General features: G+C 41.9%; 1 protein-coding gene across 7 annotated transcripts in view; it reads left to right on the top strand.

Annotated features, from left to right (window-relative positions):
- The window catches only part of LOC122538123 (transient receptor potential-gamma protein), a 115,802-nt gene that overhangs the window by 4,549 nt on the left and 86,072 nt on the right, over positions 1-25,181 (top strand). For 5 of the 7 annotated variants that reach the window (XM_043671915.1, XM_043671918.1, XM_043671916.1 and 2 more), the window contains one exon: positions 18,546-18,599. The exons of the other annotated variants lie outside the window; for them this stretch is intronic. The gene's annotated coding sequence lies outside the window, so the exon portion shown is untranslated. The remainder of the gene's footprint in view (positions 1-18,545; positions 18,600-25,181) is intronic. 7 annotated transcript variants of the gene reach the window in all.

The raw sequence follows: 25,181 nt of genomic DNA, 5'->3' as shown, positions 1-25,181 counted from the left end.
ATATTGACACGCGATTATTTCATGTTTAACGGACGAATTAACAGATCACGTAACGCTTACACAGGTTACAACAGAAGATTTCGACAGAATTTTGATTGACCGAGTGAGGAAATTTGTTTGAAATAGTATGTCGTGGGAAAAAAGAAGGTTGCTCGGAGGAAAGTCTGTAAAGTGAATCGTGAGACGCGAACCTTAGTTCGGAAATTCCAGCTTGAAAGCGGTTGTAAACGTCGGCGAGGGAAAAAGAGGCAGAGAAAGAGAACAAAACAGAAAGAACATTCGCGTCTTCATCGCCCCTAAGCGGATTGCTCGATGATTTCATGAATAATCGGCCGTAACGGCAACTAATTTTTCCGCCGTCTGCCGATAATTCCTCAGCCAGCTGAAGAATGCCGGCATTGAACCGGAGAAACGGCTGTAGATATTTCTCTAGTGAAGTGGCTCTTGTCCTTAACCACCGACACAACACAAACGTTCGTTCAACGTTTCTTTCGTTCGAGACTTGTATTTGAAATATTAATTAACGTCTAGTATTAGATGCCGGGAAGAAGTTTAAATGAAAATGGATGGGTATTGCGAAATTCGAGAAGATCGAAGAAGAAATTTCTATAGAATACTGTCAAAGAGATTGTGATATATGGAAAACGTCGTTTCCCTTGTTTCTCAGTCAGATAATTCTATTTTTTGTGCGAAATGAAACATTGAAAGTCGCGTTGGAAATACGACGAAAAAGTGGGGAAAGTAATTATTTATAGTAGCCACGCTGTATTTAATGGTATACATATATTCTTCCGTGCTGTGCTGTAAAAGGGTTAATATTTTAAAATCACGGCGAGAACTTGGCCCGCGTAAGTAACTCTTGCTCGGAGACTTTTATTGTTTCCTGCACGAGCGGTCTGTACGCGAGCGCCGTGTACGACGCGACGTGATCAATATTACGATCGACGTTGCGCTGATTGCAAAAATACTTGTTTACATAGTACTGCGAAGGGGAGTGTGAATTATTATCATAGATCATTGCGATTTTTCGAGGAATGCGAGAAGTAATAATAATAAATGCTGGTATTGCGCCATGTGGCAAATTGTTACGTAATCCACGCGGATTCATCGGTTCGCAATCCTACGAAATGGGGGAAGGGGGGGAGAACTTCGCCCAAATTCAATTATGAAGTCAGATATTTTCTTCGCCGATCTAAAGAAAAAAAAAAAAAAAGAAAAAGAAAAAAAGAAGAAAGCCGCGAGTAATTTGATCGTAAATCCTTAAATAACGTTCGATTGACGCGGATGATAATTCTCTCTCTCTCTCTCGAGTATCGATTCCGTTCGTTTCGTTAAAAAGCGAGATTCCCATTTTAGGTACGTAGGTTCGAACACCTCGGACCCGGTTACTGCTGGTTTTCGCGTGCAGTTCTCTCAATCGACCTGCACGATCTCGAGTTTAACCCGTAGTATTTCTCGTTCATTGTCTGATAAACTACCCTGAAGACGGCACGCCATGAATAAATTCATCTTGGTAATCACCGTCATTGTTCCATCCTAACCGGCGCAAACAAATCGAATGTGTCGTTGTTTCTCGGCACGTTTGAGTGGCGTAATTAATCACGCCGAATTTCGATGATTCCCTTTCCTTTCTTCAGACGCAGAGGTACTCTAAGAGCGTTTACGTAGATTCTCAACCATTCTTAACGAGCGTTCGAAATTCGAGTGGTGAAGGAAGAAATTATCATATATTTTCACGGGAAAAATCGAGGGGCGGGTTGAACGCGATAATAAATTTCTGGAAATGAAAATTTTCCAAAGGGGGCGCAAAAAGATCCGAAATTGACCTCTTGACTTCTTGGAATCGAAATAAGATGCACTTCGAATCCATCTTGTAGGAAAGTGGCCATTTGCATTTGTACCGTGCGAACACAGAACGAGCCGTGTTGTGTCACGATATCGTCGCCTCGACGCACGAGTATCGTCCTCTGGAAAAGAGTCGGAAATCTTTTTAGAAATAAGTGACTGTCGAGTCTATTTTCATCCTCTCCAAAAAAAAATTCTGTAAGCAAAATTTCTGGAAAAGAAATCGGAGAAGGTTAATAATTTCGTATCGATAACGAAGGATAACGTTTCCAACGTTAAATTTCCTCTTGGTTTTCCCGGTTTTAGATCGTTTGGAGGCATTACAACGTAAAGTGCAGACTTTTGACATTATGCCCGTGCGCACGCCTGCCGATTTATATATACAAACTTTAATCTCGAGGTATGCGTTTGCTCTGATCGAGCACGACATGTTTACACGAATTTATCCAGCCTTTCCCCCAGGACGTCTGGCCATGCTGCGTCCCTCTGTATCTCTGTCGGAGGAGTTACGTTCACGAAACTCGTATCCTTTGAGCTCAACGTTTTCTCTCACATAACCTTGGTTAATCGCGAATCTAACGAGCCATTGTTTCATCCTCTTGCTTTATCTCTCTTTCACATTAATCTCCATCTCTTGGAATAGAAATTTTCAGCTGCGGCATGTGTTTCAATTTTAATTTTAATGCCTACAACAAATCGCACGACCAGAATGGGAAAACACAGTGTTCAACTTTGCTTGAATTAATTAATTAGACATTAAACGTGATATATTTTGTACCGGTTTCGTGTCTTTCGGTGCTCGATTATTTGTGGCAATTTTGCCACGCGATATTCTTTTCTTTTTTTTCTTTTTTCGTTTGCGGAACGAGCACACGCAGCTCGTGCACAAAAGTGCTCGTTAAAGTACCAAGAAAGGCCGAGAAGGAACCCCAACCGTAACACCCTTTTTTCGCCTGCCATCGTCTTACCTTATCCCTTGAACTCTTATTATCCTATTCTCATTCTTCTTCATCGGTTGAATCGGGGTTATCGGAGCACTCAATTATTTGGGTCATCCGAGGCTACCGTTTCCCGCTGCCATCGAACCGAACCCCGGCTCCGCACCGAATATTTTGATAGCTATAAATAATGTTGCCGTGACAAAACAATGCACCGGGGCACGGGTTAACTGCGAAGAATCCCCGAATTAATTATCCCGCGGAGCAGCGGAATTTTAAACGTTCAAAGTAGCGTCGCGAATGGGTCCTCGCATTTTCGGCATTACTCGCGATTAACGGAAATTAAAAGATTCCCCTCTGATCGTAATACGTGGAACGGAATTCATCAGAGACTGTTCGGAAAATTCACGGGGGAATCGAAGAAGAATTCAACGTTTTATCGTTATACACAGGGTGATTCACGTAACTTGCACACCTGAAATAACTTTTAAATTATGCATCTAATGAAAAATTGTTTGACACAAAAGTTGTATGGTTTTAAGAGACGCAACGTATGGCGTATCAACTTTTTATGGGTTTCGAAATTTTCAAGAAGGATCATTTTAATTTTTTTAACTGGACCATATATTTTTTTCATCACAAATCGAAAGAATATCAAATTCCAAATAAAATAGTATTAAACCACATTTGTCCTAAACTTAATGGTGAAGGAAATATTTTATGATAATTTGATCATCAACGTCCTAATACTCTATGCAATTTTCCTCGAAATTATTGTAAAATATCTCTTTAACCATTAGGTTTAGGACAAATATGGCTTAATATTTTTTCACTTGGAATTTAATATTCTTCCGAAAAGAATATATGATCCAATTAAAATAAATAAAGATGATCTTTCTTGGAAATTTCGGAACCCACAAAAAATTGATATGTCATATTTCGCCTCCCATAAAATCATACAACTTTTGTATCGAATAATTTTTCATTAGACGCGTAATTTAGAAGTTATTTCAGGTGTGTACGTTACGTGAATCACCCTGTATAATTGATTTCGCTCGAATATCTCCAACAAACGAACGAAGTCTGTGCTAAACGAAAAACTGCGTCATAACTAATTAGTCACCTGTTTAATTTCCTTCAATTAGAATCCAATTAGAATCGATTAATTGACCGTCGAACGCGCGAAAAGTTTTCCTACGTTCGAACAATTGACGAGAACTAGATGATTGAGTGATTGCCGTGCGATATGGATGGATTCACAAGGGGAAGGAACGCGATATAATTGATTAGTTGCCGAAAATAACTATATCTCGCACAGCGTAAAGGTTTCGACCACGAAATACCGTATCAATTTGTTACGACGTGTAGGTTGAAAGCTGCGGGATATATAATTTAACGAGGCGTCTATGCGTCAAAAGACCTTGCCCTAATTGATAAAGAAATGGCGGTTTTTGAACTCTTTTTTTTTTTTAAATTAACCGCGACTCTGAGCGAAATCCTCGAATTCAGCATTCACGTATCCTTTCTTTTTTCTCTCGCGTTCGTATATATATATATCCTGTATCCGCCGTTCGTACGGTATTCCCTTCTTAGTTTTTCTCGACTTTTCCCTCCTGGCTCGACTCTTCCCTCAAAGCGAAATTTAAGAAAGTTGCAGCTCGATTGAACTCACTTGACCGATCTCTCGGGGCCAGCTGGCCACCAGACGAGTTGCTGAATCACAAAACCAGCCGTTTACCGTTGCAACCGGAAATTAAATGCCACATACAGGTTACGAGAAAGAGGATTGCCCCTTCCTCTGCTTGTTCGCGGTTCTACGAAATTAAGAGTCTCGCGATCCCGAGATGACGATTACGAGCGAAACAATTTCGGCTAATATATTCTCGTAATGGACACTCGCTGTACGTACGCACGCATCGGTATCTGTATGCACACGTGTAAAACAGGGATGCGTACACGTATTCACGCGTGTAGTGACTGTTATATCGGCAGGATACACTAGCTTCGATATACTAGCCCGTGTCGTGTTCAATGTCACGGTGCTCGCCCGTTGCTATTTGCATGCGTGAAATTCGTATGCAGATTAACAGCGAGATCAACTTGTCCCGTCAGAAATATAAACTTCCGCGAAGCGGGTGGAAAGTTGGGGAAAATATCGTCGCGGTGACGCGTGTAATCGAAAATGAGCGAGAACCAACGGTATGATTCGACCGTCAAAATAAACATCCACGGCTACCGCGATGTTCCCTCGACGATCCCCTCGATGTGTCCTGATAACAAGCTGTCACGAATGAATTAATTTCGTAATGGCAATTCCGTGTAATCGTCGTTCGGAAACCGCGTCCAGCGACACGCACCAGCGTCGCTGAAAATTTTATTTCGCTCGTTGCTCGGCCAACAAGATGATCGAGAACTGTGAACGCGAATGTACACGATCGCAAAATTGCATCGCGGCGTTACATAAATTTCTGAACACGACGAGAACCGATGGGAATCGATGATTTCAATCGATAATGGGCAAAAAAATTATTCGCCGATAACGGTCTCGCGTTGGTGATTACAGTGAGGTAAAGCATTGCGCGATATCTAAATACAGATACGATTGCTTTAGGCCTTGTCTTCTCTCGCAATTATTTCGTATTTGATACATATCCAACGACAACAAACGCTTCGAAGCGGGAAAGCACATTCTTTTCAGCCTCACTTTCATTTCAAACGCTCCTGTCTCGCTGGACACAGTCTCGCTCGATTTTCCAACGTTACAGATTTTTGCAATATTCGCGGCAGTTTCGTATATTCTGCAGCTTTTGAAACATCATATCCCGTGACGTGAAGCTTCGTAAAATACATTTTCCCTTTGACGCCATTACCAGCGAGATATTAACGCACGCGTGCGATACGATGGAGCGGAAAAGATACGGGAGATTGCAGAGGTCGAGCCGAAGAGGGAATATTGTTCGATTAATAAAAACGTTTTGATAAATTATTTTACATTACTCGCGATGTAACGTCGCGCGTCGTGGATCTTGTAACGAGTAACTTTCCACGGAAATCTGTTAGCGCGGCCTCGAACGAAGGATATAATCACGTTTAAGCGCGGAGCAACCCTCAAGATTAATCGCAACTTCCGTCGATTTGATTCAATCAAGGTTTGTCGCGCGTATTCACCTCGCCGACTCTCGATGCATATTTAACCACCGCGTCAAAGAAGTTTCGGCAGCCTGCTGGATGTGTTGCGCGGCCAACGTCGAGGCGGCGATTATTCAAACGAGTCGAAGTAACGCAAAATCGTCGCAAATTGCGAGCAAAACTCGTCCTCGCGCAGCCACGTGGCTTGGCAGAAACTTAACGTTGGAAACAGGTTAAAGTTTCAACGATCTGATGAATTTCAACGAAATCCATTCTATTTTTGCCAACGCACGTGTTGAGATTATATATACTGGTGATTAAACAATAGATAATTAAACAAGATAGCGAACAAGCGATTAACTAACATACGCGGTTGCAACTCAAACAAAACTCGTTTTTTAACAACACAGTCAACTCTTTTTCACAACTCACGCAATCGACTCTGTTCAAAAAAAAGAAGAGGAATCGTCTTTACACTTTCTTTCATTCTGCATTCCTGCATTCAACAAACGTTACAGGCCATTTAGTATAATTATAACAACCACCTACGATAATGATCTACGATACTACACATGTGTTCGATTATTTACCAACATGTATTTGACGACAGTCGACAAATCGTGTGACGAAAGAGAATGAAATTCCTCCGCAACGATCCTCTCGATCTTGCCCGAACGTGGGATTATGACGTTGTCGGACATCGAGCAACGAGCCATCGAACCAACGAAAGGGCAATAAGGTAATCGCGGTAATCGAGGGAATTTTCTTTCTTATTTACCTTTCTCTTTGCCATCGAGTGTTTGAGGAAGATCGGAGGAATTCTCTCGCGCGGGAGTCGGCGTCGCGGCGCGCGTAGCTAAACGTCGACGCCCCAGAGCGACGCCATCCTCATTGATTCCTACCAGCCATTCACAGCCCTCTCACCGTCTTTCCTCGCCGTCAGCCTATCCTTAACTGGCTTCGTTGCCGGCGCGGCGATCTGCTCCCTTCTTCAACCTCGCGTCAATCCCTTAAGATCGTTGTTACGCGTTTCGAATTGGATCGACGAGAAACTTTTCCGGCTCTTCCCACCCAAACTTTCCCAATTTTCATGAAATTCTGTCTACCTTCCTTCCCCCTGCCCATCCGTGGAAATTCAAAGTCGATGATTAAAGAGCTTACGCGCGCGAGAGGAGGGCAGAGAGAAAGAGAGAAATTCCGGCTTAAAGCCGAGCGAATCGAACGTTATCGAATGGCCCCGTGGATCAATCGTGGAAGCGACATTATCTTTGTTCGAACGTCGAAAAAAGAAGAAAAGAACGAAAGGCCATCACCGTTGCTCGTCGTGCTTTTCTCTTCCGCGTAGCTTTAAAATCGTTTCCCCGAGAATCATCCAATACGCGTTTATCGTTAGGCGGAGGATCGTTCTTTAATTCTGGTCACGCGTCGTCGCGTTCCGACGGAAGGAATTGCGAAGGGACGAATTTTCATTGACATCGCGGTCGTTGGTCGAGGGGAGGCTTCCACGAATCCACCGAATTGAACGAATAATAAAAGAGCGGTACATTTGGTACAATAAAAGCTCAGCAATGTTCGTTAAGTAACTGTGATTACCTTCAACTCACCGGCAAGTTCTGTTGCAAACAAACCTGCAGGAAGTTTAATTGCATCGCATCGAGCAAGGGAAAATTATATATTCAAACCCGGGGCTGGAGATGTATTATCGAAAAGTCGTTTCGTTTCGTTTGAAGGAATTTAATTCCGTGCTCCGTGTACAAAGGCAAGACTTCATCGAGTAATATATTCTCCGTAGTTACGCAGTTACACGGTTTTACTATTCCGCCTTCGAGGAATTTCTTTTCTCCCTCCCCCTGGCGATGAAATCCTTTAAGCGGGTTTCGCAAGCTTTCAGATTTGCGAAATTCCCCTGATTAAGGAAGTTTCCCAAGAATCGAAATAAATGGAAGTCCGATAATGCCTGGGCTCGCCCGTCCAGCTCGAACTTCATCGATTGTCGAGTGGTCAAAGAAACGAGTGGTATTGTCCTTGGTGAAACACTTCGCTTTCTCAGTTAACCAGTTCCCGACGCTTTTTATTAATTGCTTCTTTCAAGTTGAGAACAATATCTGTCTCTATTACTCCGGCCCCTCGTGAATTGGTTTCAATTAGTGTCCAATTAGTGTTATTGAACTTTAAAGTTCCCATCGTGGAATGAGAAAAAATGTATATTTTGCATATTTCCCTCTTGCGATCTTCGTACCATGAGCTAGTCAACCGACTGGGAAGTGATTTCAGATTAAAAATGTGTCGAAAAAGAAGAATAAAATTTTTTTCTCAAAGCCTTCGTTCTCGAACAAAATCGAGTTTGAAAAATTTATCAAAACCACGTGTACTCAATTTTCGTAATTTTTAACGAAACGTAATCGTAGTTTATCCTCGTGTTGATCATTCGTACCTGTGACCAGTATAGAATTAGTTAAATTCGAGTATATAAATATCGATAAATTTCCAAACTCGATTCTCTCGAAAACGAAGGCTTCAGTGACAAAATTTTACTCTTTCTTCCCGACACATTTTTACACGTAGAATCGCGGGACACCCTGCATGATCAAGTACAGCATCGAAAAGGAAAACCAACGAACTTTATCCTCTCAAAAGAATACGTAGATACTATCAGATACTGTTGTCAAAGGGTTTGCAGGCTCGAAATGGGATGTTTCTTTTTGTTTTTCTGAAAGACGTAACTAGGAACGCAAAATAACGCAAATGTTCGTTGCAATTACAGCGTTTCGCGTTGCGCACGGCCGCCAGGCGGAAAGCGTATGCGACGCGTATCGTACTTATCTAATAATCAGAGATAAATGGCTGTCCGGACACATTAGCCGCGATATCGATTCTGTAAATGAGAATCAGGATTTGTGACGTTAAAGCGTGTTCGCGCGGTGGTACACGCTGATGACCGACTTTAAAGACTATGACTCTCCTGGCGATTGTTCATTCCGCGTTGCTTCATCTCGAACTTCGTCACCGAATTTACCGATACACCGTTGCTGGTCGGTCAATGTTCGGACCGCATCAACGCGTATAATTCCGCGGACAAGCGGATCTGGGAAGCTCGTATCTGGCGCTTGAAATATTTAACCCCCACAGGCGACGAGCGTTTGCGAAATTTACCAGAGAGCAACGACAACAGTCGTCATTTCGGTCGAAATGCACCGCTAATTAATAACCTGCTGATCCGTAGGAGTTTCGCATCTCCTTTCTCACTTTTCCTCTTTTTTTTTCTTTTTCTTGTAGAAGAGATCTCGCCATTGAAAGCAATTCCATAACACGCAACGAAACTTGTTGCTCTGGAATCAGTCCAACCAGACAACCGCAATTACTCTTTCAATCGATCACGCGTTCTGCCGCGGACAGACCAGCGGAATCGAATACGTTCCACGCTCGGCGATCGATGATTTCAACACGCGAGTCACGGTCTTCCGCTGTCCAAGCGACCGTGCAACCATTCCGGAAATACGATCCACCGATCATCGGGGGAGAGAAAAAAANAAAAAAAAAAAAAAAAAGAAAGAAAAAAGAGGAAAGAAAGAAAGAATGGAACTGTCGCCAAAGAATGAAAAACACACAAACGGTTCCTCGAATTTCAAGGTTTCTACGGTGATCAATCTCCATCCCCGTATCATCAAAGTGATAAATTCACGCGCGTGTTTTCGAATCTTCTCCTTCATCCGTAATCGCCTGAGATCAGTAGAGGAATTATAAACGGCGGAATAATATTTCTCGCCGGATTTGGAATTCATTTTCGAACGTTTCACGCTTTGATGTCTCGTCGGGTATAGCAGTCGCGAGTTCGGATCGCGGTTTATTCCGACTGTTGCACAAAGCACCACTTCCGGCTGCACGCGTCACCGGTTTGTTAGGCACGTAGCCCCAGTGACACACTGGCGAGAGCGCCAAGACTCTCAGGAAGTCTTTCCCCATCAAGGCTGCAAGACTATAACACGCCCGCCTATGTGAGCATGTCTTCCGTCTTCTCACACGCTGACAGAAAGCTTCCCCGTCTCGAGAATAGACGCACGTAGAAAATTCTGAAAAGTTCTGCATCTCTACTCTGCTGGTGTACCTGAGGAATCGGATAAGTGCATGCACGTGGTGCGTGCGCGTGTATTTATGGACGTGTTTGGACGGCGCCAGGGGGTCCCACGAGCGTTGAATAAACGAACCAAAGACACGAAGAAGCGGCACACTCATCCGTGGAACAACGAGCCTTCACTGTTTGCTGGAAATTCGAGCAACTATGTGTATATTGGCTTGTCCCATCGGTTACGCGAACAGAAAATTCAGCACCGTTCGCGAAAACTATTCGCGGAATGTTCGCAAATGAGAACGCGTTCCGAGTTTCCCCCCTCTCCCTCCCTCCCTCACTCACTCACTCAGCCTTCGGCGCGGATAATAATGAAAAGATCGAGAGTCGAGGTTCAATCGGCGCGAACCGTGCGATTTTAATCACGCCTGTGATCGAGTCCGGGCGAAGGGAATCGTCCTCGATGAGAACTTACTCCGCGAGCTATCGATCAGACGGACGGCGATTCTAGTGATATTCTGCGCTGCGTGTGAAAATATTTTTATTTGACCTCGCAGTTATAAAATGAATTCCGCCACGCTCGGAAACGGAGTAAAAATATCGGACTTCCGGTCTATTCTGATCTTCTGACTAGGCTATCGAAATATCCTGGCTAATTCCTGGCTGGATAAGAGAGAATAATCAACAGGAAGTTGCTCCACGTTCGAAAATACTCCGTGGGAAACGCGGAGTAAAATATTTTCGTAGGCAGTTTTTCCTCCGGGGAGGAAAGTTTCAATTTTCTTTATCCATTTCCGCGTTGAGGAACGGCTGTCCGTGCATGCCCTCGCCAAGTTTATTCTCCCGGCTCGATTATCGCTCGGCAGCGCTAATCTTGGCCATTAATTAAATAAAGTTGGGACGAACAGGACGGAGCCAGATCTCCGTTGGCAAACTTTCCCGGGCGGTTTCATCTTTTATTGGGCAGCCAAGTGTACGTCTTCATCCAAGCCGCTATCTAGCTGCAACTTTTTTTGCCCGGCGTCTTTATGAAAATGAAATTTAATATCAATGTCCGTGTGAACACAGTGGCGAGTTGACACGGTAGCAATAATCCTCGTACCGGGACCACCCGTCGCGTTTCTCCTTGTTTATGACTGTTGTAATCGCTCATTTAATATCCGCCTTAAGGGGAAGGCGGATCATTTCTGACAGTTGAGAGATGAAAGATGGCGCAGCGTGGCTTTTCTCACCGATTAATATCCGAGGTCGAGGCGACTTCTTTCGATTTTATCGGAAATTAAAAAAAAAAAAAAAAACGACTCTTGACTCATGTCAACTTTATTATACGAGCGACGAGATCCTCGACAGAAATTTTGACGGAGGAATTCGAAACATTCCTCGTGTTGCAAAGTGTTGATGCTTGATTGACGCTGAGATCGAATAATTCGCGCGTTAGAGACAGAGAACGATATTGATAGACGTTTTAATTACATTTGTTCTTGCACAGTGGGGAGCATAACTGCGCGTTCAATGGAAAATTGTCGATGATTCGAGTTGACGTAACTTTGTAAAAAAGGGATCGTTTATCCGTCCACTTTGATGGTTTGTTACGTCATGTAGCGAGTGAGATAGTGAAGATGTTCTTTCTTCTCGTGAAAATTGTCAACATTCGAACGTGCATGAAAACGTTGAAAAGTTTTTCTTGCAACTAGATTCATCATCATTTTGAAAATTGAAATTTTCCCTTTACAACCACCTCTTGTCCTATGATCTTTTTTTCTACCATTTTATTGAACGTTAAATGTTAGACAACAAAAGTTCAAGAAATTTCGTCATCTAACTTTAAGGCTCAAATGTAATAAAATTGTGACACAAAAAAATTGTACAGCTTCTGTTTAAGGGACTGCTGCAAAGAGAAAATTTAAATTTTCAAGGTCATACTCGATTCAGTCATGAAGAAAATTGTTCAACGTTTTCACACGCGTTTGACTTTTTTCAATTTTCGAGAGAAAAATATCCTCACTGTAAAATCACCTCCAAGAAAAAAAAATCGAATTCTCAATCGCCAAAGTAAAGATTTCGTACTTGAAAATGAGATCAAATGAATCGTTAAAACGTTCTTTCTTCACGAAGTTAATTAGATGATTTTTCGTTGTTAATCAGACAATTTATGCCGAGGAAATTTAACGTTGGTATTCTAATAAAACAAACGTTCGCACATCGCTTCTCTAACGTGTCAGATAATAATGTATTTGACGTTAAATCACACGAGTTGCTCCTTCGTGTCCCCTGCATTTAATCCGCTAGGCAATACGCTACGCGAACTAAATACTGCGTATTTGCATAGTATCGTCGCATTTCCGAAAGTTAATTAAACGGCTACGTGCAATTGCGCAATTATCGGCAGTGCTCGAATCGATCGGGCAAATGAATCGGCAGCGTCGAAAGACGAAATTTACGTTACGCGGCACCGATTATGGGACAATTCTTCAATGACGATCTCCCTCGCGAATTCGAAAATATTTATGCGCCCGTTTCATCTGAACATCAAGCTGCAATGTTACGAATCGATCACTTTTTCTCTCTTTGTCGCCATTCTTCAACCTGTCGCCGTCTTATTAGCACGACTGCGATCGTGCTCTTAGATCTTGCACAAAAACTGTATCTTCAGAAATTTTCGAGATATTTGACAAAACATAAAACCCGCAACACCCGTAACTTTGAGGGTAGTTTTCATCCCTTCGACATCAGAAAAATTGCTCATAAAAAAAAAAACACGTGTCAAATATACTTTTTCGAAACATCTTTGTTAATGTTTGTAAGGGAGCAACAAATTCGTTCGATCTCCCGTGTTCTCTCGTGATTCTCGGAGTGATTTCTTTGCGAGAGCGTGCAAAAAGTTGACTGTTTCCTAGAGTGGAAACTACGTGTGGCGCCACTAGCAGCGAGACATCGAACTGTCCTCTTTTTACGATTGTCACCTTTTACGCTGGAGAGCCAGGGGATTAGGGCGCTCTAGACGTTCTACTCGGCTGTATCGCGTTTCTCTCCGGATACTTCGCAAACAGTTCACTTGGACGTTGTTTCATCGAGGAGGTCGCCTGGGTATACGACAGGACGATCGAGGTCTCGGTACGTAAGACTCGGTTCAGTCAACGTCTAACGCACACATCTATCTCCGTTTTGTCCCTGTCCCTAAAGCAATTCTACTACTTACGAGACGATCTTGCGCAATGATTACATTTCTCGCGATCTGACGACTTACTCCAATGAGAATTGAAGTACGCTTTTCCTTAAACATTCATAATTTGATCGTGTTTTTTTTTCTTATCGTTAAGAAACTTGCGGAGAAATGCGAGAAAAATCGTTTGCACGAGTGATTTCTTTTCTCAATTTGACATCCACTCTGGATGATACGTCACAAAATTCATCAGTTTGCTCTGTAACTAGAATAATCATATTAAAATAAAATAATATAATCATATTATAATAAAAATATTTCCTAATAAAAAAAATAAAAAGATTTAAAATATTTTCTAATAATGATATTAGGATAAAAATATTTTTCAAACAAACGATTCGTAAAAAATTGCGTAAAAAAATATAGAGAAATAATGTAATAATACCAACACTGGTGCATGGATCATGCTGCGGTGATGAGTTTCGAAGCCGATGTCGATGCATGGTACATTTTCATAGATAATGCCACGAAGTGTTCTCGAACGAAGAGTGTGCTGCTGCCATTTTGTTTACGTAAACCTAGGATTAGCTTTTGATTTTTCAACAACTCTTTCCCAAAGCGTTCTTTTCGCAGAGCCGTGTTTCTTTTTTGCTTCTACAAGATAGAACAAACTGGTGAAACTCTAAAACTGAGACGCCCGATAAAAGAATTCTATGTCTCAGGGCGACGATAAAGTCGATTTTTATTTGTTTTTGATGAATACTTTTTCTCGGGGGATCGACAAACAAGCACAGCCCGATACGAACCGTCGGTGAAAATGATATCAAATAGTTTATTATCCCGAATTGTTTGGAATATCGACTATATAGATTTTACGTTCTTGCACGATGTGAAATTCATTCGAGCATCTACTCGAAGATATTGGTGCGAGCCTCGTGTTCCCTGTGTACGCCCGCTAACAAAGCTTACACTCTTCCAATAACACTGGCTACAGCAGTGGGTTTTATTGGCCAGCACAAATGTTTGCCGAGGCGTGAAACTTCTCTCTCTCGGACACAGTCCGGCCAATTTTCTCCGCGGAACCAGCCCGACCTTAGAGGTAACTTATGGAAAAAGTCCTCTAATGGAATGGTGTCGCAACGTATCGCCATCCCTGCTAACGAAACAGCCTCGTTCGTCTCTGTGGGACACACGTGAGTCAGATCGCGCGATAAGAATCTTTTCACACACACGTGTGTGTGTGTGAGTTCAGTTTTGTGTGTGTTTACGCGTTATCATTATTTCTCTGGCGTAATTAAAGGCTGTGAATGCAGAATTTGCAAAGGAGTTAATTACGAAAGCTTCGGTATCGACGTACCTTTTGCGCGCCTGTTTTATAGACACGGCCAAACGGGTGTATGACATTTCTTTCAATAAAAACATTTATCACGCACAGCGAAGAGCACAAGTGTACCGATGACAATGAAAAATTGTCGATGATTTCAACTGTTGCCACTTCGTGAAAAAAAAAGGTCGCATAACGATCCACTTGGTCTCATTTTAGAGCGTGAAGCCCCTACTTTGTGAGTCATGAGCCTTTTTTTCGTGAAGCTGACTTTACATCACGTAGTTGATGGAAAAGTGGCGACACCTTTTTTTTTCGAAAACTGTCAAAATTCGAACGAGTGTGGAAACATTTTTAAAAAATTTTCTCGTGATTGATTCCGCCATGAAACGTTCTCTTGAAACTTGCTGTACAATTTTTTTTATTAAACTTGGAACTGTTAGATGACGAAATGTTAGGATTTCCTGAATTTTTTTAATGCAAAATTATATCTTTGAAGATAGAAATAAAACTTTGATAAAAAATTGTTTCGTGTACTAAATGTTATAAAAAACTTCGGACACTTTGTACACTTTTCTACATCACGCATTCTACTTGCATTCTCTGCAACATTCCACTTTAAAATTATCTTATTTAAATGCATAAAAATTCGCAGTCTATTGGTATTATTCAATGTTCAATAAAATAGAAAAAAAAAAACATTCATGCACCGAGTTTCAAGAAGTCGTTGTAAAGGAGAGATTCAATCTTCATGATGATGAAAAAACTTTTTACACTCGTTTTGAATTTCTAATTCAACAATGACTGTCAAAGTAAAAACTTCAGGCTTTAAAATGAGATTTAAATTCAGTTAATCATTGTGTAATCTATTTTTTACCAAGCTATGTCAGTTTAAATTATCTATAATTTTTCACTATCATTGGTTATGCTCTTCACTGTAACAGTAGGTAAAGTACTTCTTCCAACTCTACGATCTTGACGCACGATAAATTACTATTCGAATACAATCTTCAATCGCCTTTTTACAAAACGAATAGTATTAATATTAATATTAAGTAGGGACAGGCACTGTTCTCCTTTCTCATTATTCTTAATATCATTCTATTTTAAAAAGTTACGTCGACGGTGAATTCTCTGACAAACAATAATCTACGAGAGAATTCAGAGAATTCATTGTTTATCGTAGCCATCCCGTTAATGTTTGAAACGGTTCTCAGGGGATACTTTGTCCAAACGGTCTCGAATTACGAGCGCCTCAACGAGACACTGTTTTTAAGACGAGCATCTTTACTTCAAGTTCGTCACACTCTCAATAATGGATCTTCAAGGCGCGCCAGTTGTTCGAGCGTTCCTCCACAAGCAAAGCACGAATGCCTTGAGCAACGTGTAATCGTTAACCTCGGTTTCTCTTCCTACCTTTCCTCCGAGTTCTGCTTCACATTTAAACACGTTTGTATCAATATATATACGTACGTGTATCTCTGTAATCTCAATTTTCGCGGAAACGGGGAAGCCGGTTATCGCAACGAAGTTATTTCGACGTAATTAACCGTGCCAAGTGAAATTTTCGAATTTGCTACAGTGAATTCTCTCTTCGGTGTTTGTATTTCGCTGAAATGTAGATCGCTCGTTCGTCGCTCAACGCTGAAACCGCAATGGAAATTTTATAGATTTATCGAAACTTGGTGGGTCGTTTCCTAAAATTTATCGAATAACTCGAAACTTCGTTCGCCGATAGTTTCAACGTTAATTGCCTGTAGTCTCTACGAAATTCCAGTTTTTTTTTTTTTTTTTAAATACACGAGTTTCTAAATTTGCCTCGAATTTCGCTGCTGAATTTATCGAACAACTCGAACAACTTCGTTCGCCGATAACGTTCAACGTTAGCCGCTATAAATCCCATAAAATTTAAGTTCGTTAAAAATACACGAGTTCCTAAATTTGCCTTGAATTTATCGAACAACTCGAAACTTCGTTCGCCGATAGTTTCAACGTTAACTGCCTGTAGTCTCCACGAAATTCCAATTTTTTTTTTTTTTAAATACACAAGTTCCTAAATTTGCCTTGAATTTTCGCTGCTGAATTTATCGAACAACTCGAACAACTTCGTTCGCCGATAACGTTCAACGTTAGCCGCTGTAAATCCCATAAAATTTCAGTTCGTTAAAAATACACGAGTTCCTAAATTTGCCTTGAATTTATCGAACAACTCGACACGCCGTTCGCCGATAGTTTCAACGTTGACAACCTGTAGATTCATACAAAATTTCAATTCCCTAAAAATACACAAGCTGCTAAGTTTGTCTCTCGTAACGAAGGTGCAAACGGCCTGGATTCCAAGTTGAGAATTGGAATCTCGTTGGAAGTTCGAACTTTCTTTTCACGGCGGTAACTCGCGGCTGGCGGGTGAACCGTCGTCGCTAATTCCGGTAGACGCCGCGGAAACATAATGGCTGATTTCACGGAGTTCGTAAACGCGTGGCGGAGAGAGCCGTTGAATGAAACACGAGAGGTTCACGTGGGTGGGTTCAACAACAGCTGCGGACCATCCACTCCTGAAATTGTTCGGCACGGAAATTACCGTACAGCACCGTTTCGTCGTTGGAACTTCCTGTTGCGGTGCAACGCCGCTATTTTCACCGGCGCGCCGAGTTTTGTTTGACGCCCTAGAAAAGCAGGAGCTTGTCGCCACGACCTGATTTCCACTGCGGTCCGAGATCGAAAATCGGGAAAATCTGTCGAGTCGTCTCGACAAAATTACGGGAAACTAAACTAGTTTCCTTAATCGCGTTACGGTGTTTTATCGATTATTATTCCTGGTCGAGGGGACGACGAGGCAGTCCGCGTATAACTAGGTGGAAACTCAATGGCGTTCTTGGGGTAGTTTAGATTATCCGGCCTGGCATAGGGCGGTAATTTGGTTGAACCTTCGAGTTCAAGCTAGTTCGTCCTAGGATCCCGTGAAGTATCCCGCTGGCTGTTGCCGAAGCTTTCGGCTTATGCCCAAAATTGGCAGCCAAAGCGGCCTTCATGCGACGAGTGGAAAATTAACCCTTTGCACTCGATTGTCCCTTATGTGAGAGGACTTACTTATAAATCTGGCCACCTTAGCTCGAACTTACGCTTTTTATAATTTATTGATAATTATAACGAACTATTATATTATATAATAGTATACTATCTGAACAGACGTCTAGAGTGAAAACTATAATAACGACGTAAGAAGAACAAAAGAATTTCTGGAGAAGAAACTTTTGTAAACAGTCTTTTGAGTCAATTGACATTACGAAAGTTCAAAAAATAACGGAGGATATTATTCTTGCAGAGATTACAACTGTTATTGACTCTTGCATATATTATACTTGTTCTAGTAAACACGCAATGCACTGGTTGCTTTAAATTTAAACGTTGCTTTAAATTTAATATTGCACGTTGGAAAGATATAATCGAAAAAATTTCGTGTTAAATACCATTTAAATAATTACTTCCAATGCTATATCATTTGAAGAGACGATGCTTCGTAAATAAATTACTAAATAATAATAATTGACGGTGCATGGAAAGTTTGTCGAGAGTAAAGGGTTAGAAGACAGCGGCAGTCGTCGTTCTCCGATACGAGTCCGGCGTTGTCCGACATTGTTCCCGTTGTGTCTCGAGAAAATTTCATCTGGACTCTCTCTCTCTCTCTCTTCGCCGAGGAACAACGAGAATCCTTGGCTGTTGAAAGAATGGCCGATTGAAAGGGAACTTTGCGCGCTCGTTTCTCGCGCGTTCGTGGTACTTCGTCGTTTGTCTTGGCCGTAAAGCCGAGACGAGAGTTACCTCAAGGGTCCTTGAAAGAAGAAAAGGAGAAGATGAGACGAGCGTGGAACAGTGAGCGGAATCGCGTTATTGTTTCGGTTATTTTAATTCCGTCTCGGAAATAAAGAGGCTGGAGAGATAACGTCCTAGCATCCTCGAAATTGAATGTGCCGCGGCGCGCGACACGCTGCTGCGTTTCTCTATCGCGTTCGTCTGCGCTCTCTTAATTACTAGCGCGGACGGTGTACTAATTAACAGAAACGGCGTTCTCTGTTCTAGGTGAGGCGAGGACGTGAGGGCTGATCCGATGAATGGGGCTCAGCTCTGGCACAGGTATTGTCTAGAAATAATTTCGATGGGCACTATACTTCTCTCTACGCCAGAGGAGTAGCCGGCCAATCGGCGCCTCTTGGCCGTACCTTTCATTCACTCTGTTTCTCAATATTCCACGTCCATTTTGTCGAGCTATTTCGTCGTAGTTCTGGAGAATCGGTGTAATTAAGCCAGCGATGTAGGCCACCCTAGAGACGCGTGTCATTTTTCCATTCGTTTTATCTCCCTCTCATCTCCAGACGATCTCGCGCGAGATGAAAGATTGAAGCGTCAGTCCTCGAATCTAATTTCGAAATTTTCGCCGATTGATTAATACGAAATTTGACACTGCGCGCGATGCTTTTGACCCTTGGCACTCGACTGCCTCCTCTGAGGACATCGTACTTAAATCTAGCCAACAGGTAGACTGGACTTCCTCTTTTTATAATTTACTGATAATTATAACGAACGTATATGTTTGGTGTTGTATGATGTGTATAATAGTATAATATCTGAACAGACGCCTAGAATGAAAGCTATAATAAAGACGTTAGAAGTACCTAAAATAACTATTTCAAGAGAAAAAATTTCTGAGGACAGTCCCGTTGGAATGATTCACGTAATTCACTATTACATAGACTTATCGCTTTTTACGAAAGCGTTTAAAAAATGGCGGAGGATATTATTTTTCCAGAGATGGAAACTATTCGCATCATTAACTCTTGTATATTATACTTGTTCTGGCAACGATTGCTTAAACGATGTCACACGTTGGAAAGATGAGCAAAATTTTTCTTGTTAAATGCCATTTGAAAGATTATTTCCAATGCTGTGTTATTTTATTTGTCGTGATGATGCTTCGTAACTAAAAAACAGAAAAAGTTCGTCGAGGACAAACAAAGGGTTAAGCGACACGGAAATTCTTTCCTCGGTAAAGCTTTCCTCGCAGGTCACGCGTACAGAGTGAAAGAATTGCGCTAAGAGAACGATCTCGCGCGGGAATTTCCGATTTTAAACGAATTCACTTCTTAATCTAGCTCTTGCAAGCATTTGTCGCGACGAGGGATTAATCAACGAGTCGTGTCCTCCAAAGAATTTACCTGAGATTTCTCGACTACGTTCCAACGTCCTGCCTTCTAATATCCTTTGTCTTCCGCGTCGCATCCATATGCAATGAAAATTGCACGATGATAGGTTCGGACCACAAGGTGGATGTACCCGGTGTTCCCATTGATCTCATTGAAATTCACACAGCGTTACACCGTGTTTGACGTGCCACCGGTGCGCAGTCGTGTTGACATTGATTATACATCATCAACATTTACGTAACAGTGGCCATTGCAACGCGGAACTTGAGAGTGAAATCTTCGTTTCGAAGATTGAACGTTCCGCGAAATAATGGCGAACGCCACCTGCGCGATTTCGTGATCGATCGATGTTTGTCGCCGAGTTACTGCGGCCACGATACACATCGAGCTAATTCCTGGCGGAATCCCCCGCAAGATTCACGGTCCTGTCCAACAGTCGGCGAAATGGCGGGCGCGGAATTCAAAGAGATTCCACTCGAGACTGCGACAGTGGCATGCGTATCGAGTTTCGATCGACGAACTGGCGACGCGAGCCAGGGTTGTTCTTCCTTGCTTGGAGTTTACAATCCTCGGCGAAACAAAAATGGGAAACGTCGTGGACGGTCGGAGGGAACGTTATAGTCAGATTATGACGACGCTAACGTTAATGCCAAGTGGAACGAAAATCAGGCTCGTCGGATCGATCGAGTACAGCGATGAGCATGACACCAACGACAAAGATTGTCGTTAATTTAAACTGATGTAACGTTTAACGATCCATTTGGAACATTTTGGAAGCTTTCATCATGACAGTCGTGAGTTCGTTTTTTTTTTTTCTCATCGAAAATGATTTTACGTTGATTTTTACAAACGAAGATGATTTACGTGTAAAGGGTGAGAAAGTGAGGACACTTTCTTTTTTCGAAAATTGTCAAACTTCAAACGTGTGTAAATACGTTACGATCATCGTAAAGAGAAAGTTTCGGTCTTCAAGACCGTGGCAGAGATGAGAAAAATTTAATTATGAAAAAAGCTTTCTAATGTTTCTACACACGTTTGAATTTTTACAATCTTTCTCATCCGCTATACGATGTGAAATCATTAAAAAAGAAAAAAAAGGAATGAATTTTTGACAAAAATTTTACGCTTTAAAATAAAAGTCTTTTACGAACTTATATCAATTTACATTGTCGACAACTTTTTATCATCATCGGTACAATTATACTCGTCTGTACGCATTGAATTGTTTGAAGTAATCATTTTTCGCGTGCGAGCTTTTCAAAATGTTCGGTAAATTCAATCGATTTCCGCGACATGATATTTTTTCCCGTGCAGCTCATACGTAACCCTTGTCCCCTTTGATCAATCGAAATTTTCAGTTCCTTTAATCCGATCAATTCCGGACGGAACTGGAAATAACAAACGGATCGCGAGGAAAAACGAACGTTTCGTCCGCGTTGTTTCGGAGCGTTAATGGAGAGGAGACTCGGCACGCGATTCCAAATCAGCGCGAGCGCCTCGAGCGTCAAATACGGAGTTAAGGGAGCATTAAGCTGGTGAGATTTAAATCTAATTCGCGATATACGAGTATCACGGCGCGTATCACCGTGAAGAGCGTCGCTCCTCGAACGACGTCGTAAGAAGGCGCACTCGGCTCTTTTTATATTAACGCTGAAGCCAGCCCCGGGGCCATCGTGGCCATTGCGGCCGTCCCTAAACTCTCTTTAAAAATACCAGGCTCTCGTTGGTAACGCGTCACGCCGTCAGCCGTCTCCCCGGGGAGTGGAGCACGGCGCTTTTGTCCCGCGGTCGAACAGTGTATGTACGTACTTTGAAAAATTAAAGGGCCGAGAGCCTCGGTCGTTGCCGTAACTCTCGCATTGCGTTGTCGTTTACATTTAAACGCGGGCTCTCGTTGCGCGTCTCGATTGTCTTGGAAAATAATTAAAAACAGAAAAAAAAAAAAAAGAAGAAGAAGAAGAAGAAAGAAAGAAGAAGAAAAACACGGGGAGGAAAAAGCTTCTTTCACCTAGGACGTTTTTCTCTTTTTTTTTTCCTCGAGAGCTTTCCGCGTTTTCTTCTCCGCGTCGTCCCTTTTATCCCTTCTGGCTCGTCTTGTTCGTCTTTCGCCGCGAGGGAAAGGCGCGAAAGGCACTCTCGCAGGAGCCAAGGGGAGAAAAGCGGTCAGAAAGCGTGAGAGAAATGGCGGCGCGAGGGGGTGAAGGCTCGAAGGGACAGGGGGTACGTGGCTTATCTCGAACTCGACACGCTGAAAGCGTTTCTGCTGCTTTTACCGTGCCGGTAGACAACGGTTGAGTGGCGGTTGCCTGGTACGTATTACGGCCTTTTCCCTTTCCCTTTGCTTCCTGCCAAGCTTCCGGGTGACGCGACGATTGCAACCGGTCGCTGAATACGATCCTAATTGGAACTGAGAGCCCCGATCTGTAATGCAACTGTGATCCTTGTGTCTTGCAGCAGCACGCGTAACGAGTCCTCTTCCATGAACTATCGCCGTTCGTCGAAACGCGTCCCTTGATTGTGCGCTTTAACAAATAATCGTGCACGTTCCCTCCTGCGCAAGGAAACGCGCGATCGACCCATCATTGTCGTGGATACGGCGTATAACGATAACGAAGTCTTTGATCATACTTTCAACTGCTCAACGAGTCTCACGCGGTTCTCAATTGTGAATGCTGGGCATTCTAATGTGACTCTACAGCCTTGTGTAAAAATCAGTCGGAGGTAAAGAAGGAATAAAGTTTTTCCGTATGAAAAGAGCTTCGTTTTTCTTTTTTTTCTTTTTTTTTTTTTTTTTTTNTTTTTTGAGAAAATCGAGTTTGATATTTTGTCAAGTATACCTGAATTTTGCTAATTCCAGGAAGGAATAATTAATGGAAGGCTGTGTACAAAAATAAATAAAAACTGGAGCTTCGTTTTAAAGAAAACTTAGACTCTCAGTATGTTTCGGTAGAAATTGCCTCGGTGCACGTGTATGTATGTGCTCTTACAAAAAAATTTTATTCTACCTCTTTTTGCACGTAGAATAACCTATTGTTAATTATTCTCGTCGCGTCTAGAAATCATCTAAATTTAAGTGTAACTTGATAAATTTTCAATTTAAATTTCAATTTTCTCTTCGTATGGAAACATTTCGTCCTTTCTTTATTTTTACGTGTAGAATTACACCGTGGCTGCTACTTGTGCTACGATTTCGGCGACACCCTGTATATCAATCTCATCAATCTGCCACTCGCGACACACGTGCATCCCCTGAATCATTTTCACCGACAATATTTTACCTCTCTCGGTAATTACAGAATCTTTGCACAAGTGTTGCCGATACTCTCGAGGAAACGAGCGGCTGCTTTTTCGCGCATAATGGCATTGTGCGACTTTCTGAGTACGCGAGGGACGAGGGTCCGAGGGTAGAGCGTCGAATCAGGTACAGAGGAACGGCGGATAAGGAACGAGATTGCGGACTTGTCATTCGGAACGATCGCTGAAGAAGGATTAATTAGCGAGAGTATAACGCGGGTTGACCTTTGCTGATGGTTTCAATTATTACGTCGCGTCGGGTCGGATCCCGTCGGTTTTCCCGCTTGTTGTCCCGTGTCAAAGTGACGAAGAGCTCGGGGAGAATAGCGCCGAGGAGAGGGCAAAGTTCATTCGTCAAAACGGTTCCCCCGCGACGACGAGATCGAAGTCGATTTTCAAATAAACAACTGGCCGGCCGCCGGTACAAATCCGCGGCTGATTGCTGGCCATTGTGCACTCCTGAATCGCGTCCCTCTATCTTGTTGAACGTTGTTTAACTGAAAGGCAGTCATTGCCGCGGCTCCGCGGCAAATCGAATCGAAAACTGGCGGGTTCGTTCGCGTGTTTGTTTTTCGGCTGGCATCGCGAAACTATGCGAATCTTCCTCTCCCGTCCATGTTTTACCATGAACGACAGAACGGGAAACGTTCAACTTGAGTGAAAAAAGAGCCATCTCCATCATTGGAAAACACGATATTACATAAGCTGAAATCTTCGTAAATCTTGCTTAAAAACTTGAAACCGAAACGCCAGGCAAATGTAACTCTTCTCTCGGCAGGGCAAACGAATGACGACAATGATTTAGCCATTTTTGTTTCGCTACGTAATGGCTCGAAAAATTTCGCATTGTGTGATGATCTTTAGTATAATCCTCGGTGATAATTTCTAGAACTGTAAAGTTTATTAAGCCCTTGCGCTGGCAGCGGTGGTTCATGGATACGCGTGTCCAAATCGTACACGGTAGTTCAACCGTGAACAGACGTGACAGCAGTGTTTCACGCCGTTAAGAATTTTTTCCGTACATATTTTAGGTTAGGTTTCTGTACAATATTTCTGTACAATTAGTATAATTATAATAATTCTGTTTATAGACATTATGTTAGATATATATATATATATATATATATATATATATATATATATATATATATATATATATATATATATATATATATATATTATAATATTTATAATAATATATTAATTAATTATTTATTAATTAATAATATATTATTATAATATAAATAAATAATTATATATATTAATATATTAATTAGTTATATATATAATAGTTTTCTCTTCATTGAAAAAGGAGATAAGTAACCATCCTATAATATAAATCGACTCCACCCATGCCATCGTTATAATCAAGACGACATTAGGTTTTGTAACTGTATTATTTGGGTAGTTGTTATTTTTCCACCTTTTCTTTTCTATTTCAATCGTTTCAATTTTTTTTTTTTTTTTTTTGGTGCTTTATGGACAGCAAATATATATCACTTTTATCTTTCCACTTTGCAGCTAAAATGCCATTGCTTGTAGAAAGAGGTTAAAGTCTTTTTAATTTTATCGCTGCGACTTCTTTTGGCATATTCTCCATGTTCGATCTAACTGTTCCTGCGATATTAACTTTTATAACATGCAATTTCTTTCCTTCTAATTTCTGTGAAATCACTTGGTGTAAATTTTATTTTATTTTTTTTCTCCTACAACCCGTTCCAAAATGAAACGATTTTGTAATTGTCGCACCTGATGAGAGTATTCTTGATGCCCCGCGCGTGCTTTTTCTCGTGCGTGTGTAGAAAAAAACACATTATAATAGCTATTTCCTCTCGTAACAGTTGAAAATAAATGACAGAAGCTGGCGGATGACTCGCGGTATAGTATCGACGAGGAAACTCGAAATGAGGTGGCGAAGGGATGTGGCGTGTGTTGGCTGGGCGATTTATTAAAGCCGCTCCGAAGATTTCCGCCGTGTTAACTCTCCAAGTCTTTGTTTACGCAACACGGAAACAGCAGTTTCTCGAAACTTCGGCACAGACGACAAAGTTCAGCGCGCGTTCGCCCCAGCTGCGAATAACACGGCGACTTTCTACCGGAGATCTCGCGCGATTTCCGCTCAAACTAGCAACCATCGTGCACGCGCGATTTCGTCTCGCATTCTTCTCGTTGCTGGGGCAAGAACGGTTATTGGCTTCATTCTCTGTTGCCTTCATACTTC

The sequence above is a fragment of the Frieseomelitta varia genome, unplaced genomic scaffold (genome assembly GCF_011392965.1).
Source record: "Frieseomelitta varia isolate USP_RPSP 00005682 unplaced genomic scaffold, Fvar_1.2 scaffold_961, whole genome shotgun sequence".
Classification (NCBI taxonomy): Eukaryota; Metazoa; Arthropoda; class Insecta; order Hymenoptera; family Apidae; genus Frieseomelitta; species Frieseomelitta varia.
The sequence above is the reverse complement of the archived record's forward strand: the minus strand, read 5'-3'. Positions and strand labels throughout refer to the sequence as shown.